Source organism: Miscanthus floridulus, chromosome 8 (genome assembly GCF_019320115.1).
Source record: "Miscanthus floridulus cultivar M001 chromosome 8, ASM1932011v1, whole genome shotgun sequence".
Taxonomy (NCBI): Eukaryota; Viridiplantae; Streptophyta; class Magnoliopsida; order Poales; family Poaceae; genus Miscanthus; species Miscanthus floridulus.
Window position 1 is genome coordinate 52,495,490 of NC_089587.1, and position 9,443 is coordinate 52,504,932.

At 45.9% G+C, this 9,443-nt stretch overlaps 1 long non-coding RNA gene across 2 annotated transcripts; it reads right to left on the reverse strand.

Annotated features, from left to right (window-relative positions):
- Positions 1-1,080: 1,080 nt before the first annotated feature.
- On the reverse strand, positions 1,081-5,297 carry LOC136472034 (uncharacterized). Of its 2 annotated transcripts, XR_010762206.1 has the most exons (5): positions 4,995-5,297; positions 4,482-4,709; positions 3,398-3,441; positions 1,838-1,982; positions 1,081-1,566 (listed from the first exon to the last, which is right to left on the reverse strand). It is a non-coding gene; the product is annotated as an uncharacterized lncRNA (long non-coding RNA). The 2 variants fall into 2 exon arrangements; XR_010762207.1 differs by lacking the exon at positions 3,398-3,441 and having other exon boundaries at positions 4,995-5,295.
- Between the last annotated feature and the right edge of the window lie 4,146 nt (positions 5,298-9,443).

Genomic DNA, 9,443 nt, shown 5'->3' on the forward strand with positions numbered 1-9,443 from the left:
TCATCGCCAGCGACGTCGGGGACTCCCTTGCTGCTCGGATCTTGCTACGTCTCGTCGTTGTGCTGTCAAGCTGCTCCATGTTGTTTAGATCAGGGTGCTGATCTTGGGCAGCACGTCTGGGGTCTTGATACGCGCATGTCAGACGACGTCGGCAAGCTTTTAGACTTCTTTGACCCTGCTACAAGATTCATTCTTTATCTTCCAGCAGGCTCGGGGACTAAGTGGGCACACTTCACCTTACGGTGAATGTGCTTGTTCTCATCTCGAGGTTACGCCCGGGGACTGGCTGCCTGCTCGGCTGGTCTTCTACTTTATGACCCTGGCACCACGTGACTACGTCACCTACTGTCAGGCTCGGGGACTAACTGTGGGGGTATGACCCCCCAAGACATGGGCCGCACCATCGGAGGTGGCCCCGCCCACAAGATCAAGGCGTGCACGGCGCTGCTCGGCGTGCACCGCAAGACATTGTATAGTACCAAATATGATACTTTACTTGTAACCCTGCCCCTCCAGAGTATATAAGGAGAGGCAGGGGTCCTCTACTTGAGATCATGTATTCAATACAATACACAAAAGACACAGGACGTAGGGTATTACGTCGATCAGACGGCCCGAACCTGTCTAAATCGCTGTCTCTGCGCCTTGTGTCGCCATCCGGTTCCTGATTACGCGCATCTCCACCGACAAATCTACCATCGCGGGATGCCCCTCAGTGGACTGCCGAGCATCTTTTGTCGACAATAGATCTCCAAGAAACTGAGCTATTGTAAGGTGTGCGAGATAGAGGCTGAGGTAGAGTCTTTCCTTTATTACTTTGTGGTGTAAGATACTTGGGATAACCTCTAACAACTGAACCAGGACAACATATAGAAGAATCAGTAGCAATTTTCGAAAAAATTGTGGTGTCAAATTGTCAACCTCAACAACTCCATGACTCAAAGCTCTGAATTTCCGCTTTTGGTAGTCATTTACGTGCTCCCACAAAAGCTTTTACAATTTCAATCTGTGAAGAACCAATGTCATGCACCTAGAATGCCAATAAAAGCACAAGATAAGAGAGAACAACAGAACAAAAAAGGAAAGATTCTTATTGTATTGCTTAAGCACTGTACACATATACAACACTCTAGCACACTCTCTGTGACTATAGGGGGGGAGAAGGAGAGAGATTAAAACTAGTCAGCCCCCCAACACGCGTGAGAATAGCAACGGTAGGTAATTTTATCATTACATGCCTTATATCTTAATTGTTGCTTAAGATTTTAGGATCATAAGAGCTTCATTACATCATAGGATCATGGCACGTCAATTTAGTAGGTCTACAATTCCATTTCTGCTTGACAACTCTGAACCCGACAGGCGCTGCTTGGGTTGGGCAGATCTGACTTGTGGATCTCTGAACTTGAAGATGCCGCCTGCCGCGTAAGGGGTTTGCTGAACGTTGCCTTGCTGCCTCCACCAGCAATCATTCCCGTTCGATTCTTTCTTTGTGTTCAGGAAACGTCCGTCAGTGACTCGTGGGCAACGCAGTGAATGCTGATGGCGTGACTCATGGAGATACGGCTGCATCACGTAGGCAGCAACATGAATGTAGTGGTAGAAGACGACAGAAGACATGATGCATGCCATGGTGATATAGCGTCATTCAGTCAGCAGGTGACAATTAAGTAGTTCAATTAACAGTTCTAGATTTGAGGGCGTGACTCATGGAGACAGCTGACTGACATAAATGCTACTAAGAGAACAGAAGATTTGTTGAATGCAATGGTGATGTAGCAGCAGTCAAAGTTGTCAGTTAAGGTGTTCAGCCAACAGTTTGAGATGTGCAAAGTACCTTTTGTGGCTTTGAGCAGCTTGTTTTCCCTCTCTGCTTTGGCAGGGGCACGACGTCAACGCAGAATGGCGTCATATTGCTTATTGTTCACTTAAATTGGTGCTTCTGTTGGCACATTCAGTGGTATAAACATACACGCTCCAGGCTGCACTTACAAACACAAATGCTGGAAGATAATCAGTAAGATGTACTTATAAATATTGTACAGATTTCCTACTTGAAAATGGAAGCATCAAGTAAAGATTTCTTTGCAGATTGTCGTTTATTAGAAAGCAGGCCATGTAAAAGATATTGTTTCTGTTAGAGTATGTCAGGGGCCTATTGGGCCTGGGATGGCTGTATAGCCCATTAGTGTTAGGATTAATTAGAGATAAGGGTCGCTTACTTAAGAGTCAAGTAAGCCTTGCTTGGGAGTCAAGTAAACCTCTCTATATAAGGAGAGGAGATGTATCGATCTAATCAAGCAAGAATTAAGAAGGAAATCCCTTCCCTCTTGCTCGGCCGTGGGCAAGGCCCCCGGCCGGTCTCCAGCCTCGTCCTCGCAGCCCTAGCCGTGAACAGTACAGCGGCACTGTAGCCCCCCGCCGCCGCCTCTCCCTCAGCTCTCTCCCTCTCAATCGTAGCCGCCACATAACAGTTTCAGCATAGCATTTATAAAGAAATGTCAGATTATAGCCATTACTATTTGTGCTCACTTACAGTGTTAGTTTTTTTTATATATTTTTTAGATGATAATATTGGTTCTCAATTAATCGTATTCCTTTCGTTCCATAGAGCAATTACAGATGCATTGATCCTTGCGAAAATGGGGTCTCAATTTAAGCAGTGCATGACACACAAACGCTACAGCAAAAAAGATCCAGCAAGCAAATGGTATTAAATGTGTTAAAAACCATGAATCTTTGCAGCATAGGAGAAATGCGTGGAAAGTATATTGTTAGAGTATGTCAGGGGCCTATTGGGCCTGGGCTGGCTGTATAGCCCGTTAGTGTTAGGGTTAATTAGAGATAAAGGTCGCTTGCTTAGGGGTCAAGTAAGCCTTGCTTGGGAGTCAAGTAAAAAGGGCGTACCCAGTACAGAGAGCTCCCGCTCTGTCCGGGGTCTGGGGAAGGGTGTTAGTGGCAAGCCTTACCCTCGCCTGTGCAATGCGAGGAGACCGCGACTCGAACCCGGGACCTTCCGGTCACAGGCGGTAAGACTCTACCGCTCTATATAAGGAGAGGAGATGTATCAATCTAATCAAGCAAGAATTAAGAAGGAAAACCTTCCCTCTTGCTCGGCCGTGGTCAAAGGCCCCGCGGCCGGCCCTTTCTCGCCCTCGCAGCCCTAGCCGCCACAACTCCGAGCGTGCGTTTTCCTTCTTAATTCTTGCTTGATTAGATTGATACATCTCCTCTCCTTATATAGAGAGGTTTACTTGACTCCCAAGCAAGGCTTACTTGACCCCTAAGCAAGCGACCCTTATCTCTAATTAACCCTAACACTAACAGGCTATACAGCCAGCCCAGGCCCAATAGGCCCCTGACATACTCTAACATATATATTATTGCCGGTACTTACCTTGGCAGCAGCAAACATATTTGCAACATAAATATGAAAATCCCCTGGAAGCCAAAGCACATCATTGTCAGGTTCATGGAAGATTTGCAGCATGGTAATATGGGAAACAACATCTTCATCAGATAATTGACTAATGCTATTAGCACCGACACCAGGTGGGAAGAAAAAATGTTTGTTTGTTAACTTTAACAGGCAAAAGAATTATGAGAACTTTAATGTAGCCTAATGTCATGAGAAGAAGTGCTGGCACCCTGAACTTTAGTCTGTAACTAAACAAAAAAAAATTTTTTGGGGGGGGGGGGGGGGGGGGGGGGGGGGGGGGGGGGTCCATCAAATATCGAATATTTAATATTAAGTTTCATTGATCATAGGTACTTAAACAATAATAGTTGGAACACAACATTAATACTGGGCAATGAAAATATATGGGTACCTGCTATTTTATATCCTTTAGTAGTAGCATGTTAAGTATAAAGTATACATTGTGAAGCAAATGAGTGCATCCCAAGACTGAAGACCAGAGAAACATGCAAAATAGAAAAAGAGGAGGCATAGCATACCTAAACTTGGCGGCCAACTTTATAGTAATCGAAAATAAGGTAACTGAAGAACATGGTGACCCAATAAAACTATTTTGCTGCTGGTGCATGTGAGGAAACCTTGAGTGCCAATATGTGTAACGGTAAAGCTGAAGGTTTTGTAAAAATGGTATGATGTAACATTAAGCGATACATTTTATTTTGCAGGGAAAAAAATGCTTACAGACTGTAAAGCAAATACACAACAACCTAGAGAGCATAGTTGGAACACAATCAGTCTGAGGAAAGCACCAATGCATATATGACTATATCATTCACGCAGTTATCATCCATCAGGTAGAGATCATGTGGAGCATCTTATGACTATTACTTGAAAGGGGAAAAAGCGTCACTAAACTATTCAGTGTTGGATTTCCTCTCATTGTAATCATAGAGCACATATTCAGGGTCAGAGTTGTACATGGTAAACCCATAATGATGATGAAAACAATTCAGTTAAACATATTTTAGAGATGCAGTGAGAATTGGAGATTCTAAAAACTCACATCATTCCGTAAGCCTGAATGGCCTAGGATTGGGTGATTTCTCTGAGCTCTCCTTGCTCTTCTGGTTCTGCATTTACCTACTTGAATTGGGAAGATAACATGTTAGTTTGTTAGTTCCTAGGTACAGAGAAAAGCTCCCTTTTTCAACACTGGCCATTACTCCTGATTCTGAGCCATTGGACTGATCATCACAACAGAGTCCCATAGGATGAAGCGGTCCTCCTTGACCTGCAGTATAGCAGAAACACAGGGATTTTTTTTATATACAATATATATGCTGTAATCTAATGGGGAAAAATGGTACAGTTGACAAATTTGATAACGGAAACATGTACGCTAGTCATTTTCTGTGAAACAAATAATAAGGCAACCTATTATGGATAGGAGGTACCAATCTGAGCAATGTATTGAAATTAAAATGTGACTAAAATTGGCAATCGTACTATTCAGTATACGTAGGAGAAAATCAACACAAAAAAAACTCTAGGAGGGGGAGGGATAAGGAGGCACAACCGAGGAGAGGAAGAGGCGGTGCGCCATCGTGGTCCGGTCCATGTGCCGGCAAGGCCGGCGACGGATCAGATCCGGCACCAAGAGAGAGGAAGAGTCAGCGCGCGGAGCAGATCCACCAGCAGGGCCAGCCGCGGAGCAGCGGAGCGCGTCACAAGATGGAGGCGGAGAGGGTGGGGGGCGGGCTCGCGGCGCCGGCGGCCTGACGGCTACCAGCACCGGCGTGGCGACCTCCGGGAGGGGAGTAGTACAACTGGAAAAAAGACCACACAAGGGCCCAAAGAATGAATAGTGCATATTGTATTCGTTCATTTCAATTCATAATGTTGTCTTGATTTGTGAAGACCTATGGCATTCTTAATTTGTGTAGAATTGAGGACAGGGACCAAAGTGATGAGGAGTTGTGAATACATATACGATCTTTTGGTTATCAAATGCTCTTTATTTAGTATTTTATTTTATATGCTTGATGTTCTGCATAGAGCTTGAGCACTTTAAATTGATATCATCATTTGTGTTCTTAGTTACATGTATTAGTTTTACGACTAGTAAGATTTTTAGCCTTATATTAATTTAGCCTCCCCTCTTGGCCTATTTTCTAGATCCGCCACCGTGTATTCACTTGAGAATCTAACTATGTGTTTGATTTAGGGACTAAGAGGGTTGGATTGGACCCAACCCAGTTTTTAGGGCTGGGTCGGACCCATTTCTTGTTTGGATAGGGGGTTAGGTTCATCCCATATTTTTTTGTTTGGTTAGAGGGTTGGGTTGGGAAGGACTGAACCGCTGATACATGGGGCCCACATGTCATTGTCTGGGTCTTCTTCCTCCTTGCCCTCCTCTCTCCTCTGTTGTAGCCGCTCCGCACCGGCGCCCGCGCCCCGCACTGACCGGGGAGTGGTGGTGGAGCACCCAGAGGCCCACGCGCATCAGCGGGTGCCCTCGGTCCACGGCGGCCCGAGGCTAGCCGGCCACGTGCACAGGGGCCGACGTCAGGGCGACTTCGTGACGACGAACTGCGACGGCGGAGGGGAGCACCGGCGTGGTGGTGCTGGAGCTTCGCCGGGCTGGATAAGTGGCTGCAGACCCGGAGGCAAGCTGGGAGGAGGAGGAACGGCGGCAGCGGCTCTGCTCGGCCATGGCGGTCGCGTCTGCGAGCAGCAGCGCGAGAGGGAGAGCCTGGGCGTCTTGGGCAGCTCCACATCGCGTGGAGAGCCAGAGGCCGTGCCCCGCACCAACTCCGTGCCCTCCCTCGGCGTCCACGCCCCGCACTAGCTCCGCGCCCTAGCCCCATGCGCCCTAGTTCATCCACACGGTCCGCTCGATTTGGAGGGATGAGACCAACCCACATCTAGGAGCATATTCCCGGCTGGATTCGACCTAGTTTCACCCAACCCACAAACCAAACAGCGCGTCATCTGGGTTGAACCAGGATATCCCGGTCCGACCTTCAAACCAAACACACGGTAACCTATTTAGCCTATTCCAACCCAACCCATTAGCAAGCCTAGCCGAGGCATAAACAACTCAAAATGTTCCTCTGCCCAGATCTGGTTTCCGTTGCGGCGATAAGATGCAACCATTCAAATCATGAGAAGGGAAACAAAGAAATATGTATTCATTCACTTATTGAAAATAAGAATTTTTGAAACAAATCTGAAAGAAAACCATCTATTATTATAGTAACATGAATTGCTCTCGTATGCATAATCGCATATACCATATCTTTAGCACGGATTTTTTTTAATTTAGTTTGCCTGCATCTCCTACAACTAAAAAGAACAAAGTGTGGATATTTTTTTGTGCGACATTTATTTTGGTTCGTCCGTCTGCCCACGCCTGCGATCCCACGACATCTCCCGCATGCTGCGTCCTTTGGTGATTTGCATGCGCTACAAATACGGAAAGTCTTGATCCTGATTTGCATGCGCTACAAACACGGAAAGTCTTGACCCTAACTGCCTCAAACAAGGAAAGCGATCACCCACGTCTCACGCTCGATCATACCGCCCTCGTGCCACAAATATGAAATTCTTGACCCTGATTTGCATGTGCTACAAACATGGAAGACCATCGTCACCCGTCGCTGCACGATCAAACGCGTCTTCTTGATAGGACTCAAGCACGTCACTAGTCGCTGCACGGAGACGATCGTCACGCGCCCCATTCCTCAAGCCCCTGTACGATCGAGCCGCCCCTACTTCTATCTCGTCGTGTAGTGGAGAAGCAACAACAATGGATCATCCACCGCCTGCCTACCAGTGGATGCATCTGTGGCTACATCATCGATCGCCGCAAGGTCGCCACAAGATCACCTCCCCGTGCGATCTCCCTTCCCCGTGCGATCTCCCTTCCATGACCTGCTCCATCGTCTGGTCTGTGCGCCCGCACTGTCATCCTCCCCGTGCGCCACGTACACTGCTGCCTCCACGACGTCGCGCCGTCATCCTCACCGTTCGCCCGCATCATGCACCTAGAAACACCGCCGCCTCCACGACGTCCGCGCCATAGTCCTCGCCGTTCGCCCGCGCCATGCACCCAAGCCATCGTCGTCGACTACCGTGCCGCTACCTCGACGCCACTTGAGTCGTGCACCTGAGCCGTCGTCTTCGCATATGTAGACCGATTGACGTCGCCCGTCCTCCATTGCTCGCCGTTCATGATGTTACACAACCATAGCTCATGATGCGGCAGACGTTCTTGTTATATAGTTAATCATCTATTTTTTGATATTGTGTGCCTGCACATTGGATGCCATTGTTTTTTAGCATAGTTAGCCCTTTGTATGTACAAATCTCGTTTCAAGTAGCTCGAGCCCTATTTATTTACTGATAGTCTCAATTCATGAGCTTGGTGTACCAATGTTAGATACTTTATGCCACACCCAATTTTAAGGATAAAATTGAATGCATAAAACTCATGTGTGCCCAGGGATCAGTCACACACATAAGTTGACAAATTACAAAAACTATCATCACGGTGTATCTTACATCACGATTAATACCACCACATAGTCCTACACAACACAGCGGAAAATAAAAAGGTAGCTCTCTCATGGTAGCTCCAACACAAGGATGGTCAACTGGCTGACCACAAGCCTAAAAGTCCTCTGGAAACTCCTCATATCCGTTGACATCTGTTACTCATCTAGGATTTTTATCCAATATTGAAAGTAAACAAGCGTAAGTACTTCCCGTACTTAACAAGATAACATGGGGTTATGAAAGATAAAAAAGGATGACTCTGGTTTACTGCGGTTAGCACTTTTAGTAAGTCAAGATTTTATCATCAACTATTATCAAGTTATGCTTAAGCTCCAATTAAACCCACATGATCAGATATTAGAATCAATTGAATCGTATTATCATCATAGAACATCATAAATGGACAATAATAAGTAACCATTTATTCTGTGAGTTTTTCGGGCCGCTCGTGACCGTGGGCACGGCTGTTATAATAGTTTGTAACACTCTGCAGAGGTTGTGCACATTCACCGTGAGTCGTGATTTCCATATGCCTGGGTTAATTACTCTCATAACACTGCCAAGGTGAGCGGGCGGGGTACACTATGAAGCCATTTCATAGGTTTTTCTAATAAGTTAGGGCCGCTAGGTTTCCTTGACAGGCAGATGTAGGGACCCTCCTTTCCTATGGCACATCTCCATCGCGGCTATACACATAGGAATAGAGGCAGCCCTATACCCAACGTGGCAAGCCCCTTTGCGCCATAAAGGTAACCTCTAACAAGCTGAAAAGGTCCTATTACTGAGCTAAAGTCAGAGCCATGTAACCCACACAGTTGCACTGTCAGTCCCAGCTTTTACCAATAGATAAGTCCTTATGGAGGGCCAAGAGCATCATGATCAAAAGTCATTTGCTCCTTCGCCCTATAATTCAGTTGTTTAAAAGCAAATTTTATCTTTTCATTCTATAGAACCATTAGTCATTATGTAGATCATGTACAGTTACATTGAGCGCTAGCAAACTACCCATATGCATATAACCCGTAGGAGACAAGGAAACATGATACTCAATCACTAGGATGTCCTTACGGGTATCAAAATTAGACACATGCAAATGAGAAATTAATAAATGATGAATAGGACATCAAGGTAGATCCCATGCTATACTTGCCTTGCTCAACGAACTTGGGCTGCTCCTGCTGGTCGTCAAAGAACTCTTGGTCTCCAACGTTCTCCTCACCGTCTGAACTCGACCAACAAAGCAACATACAAGCATTCCAAAGGCATTCATGCAAAGCAAACAATTATGGGATTAGAACAGTACACCAGGGCATAAAAACAAGATAAAAAGGTTCTTAAAAAGAATCTACGTCTCTCTATGATCACATAGACGCGAAGTTTACGAAAAACGGAGCTAAAACACGAAAGTTATAAATTAAACGGGGTTTCCTATAGCAATTTATTTAATTAAATGTAACCTCAAAATTTA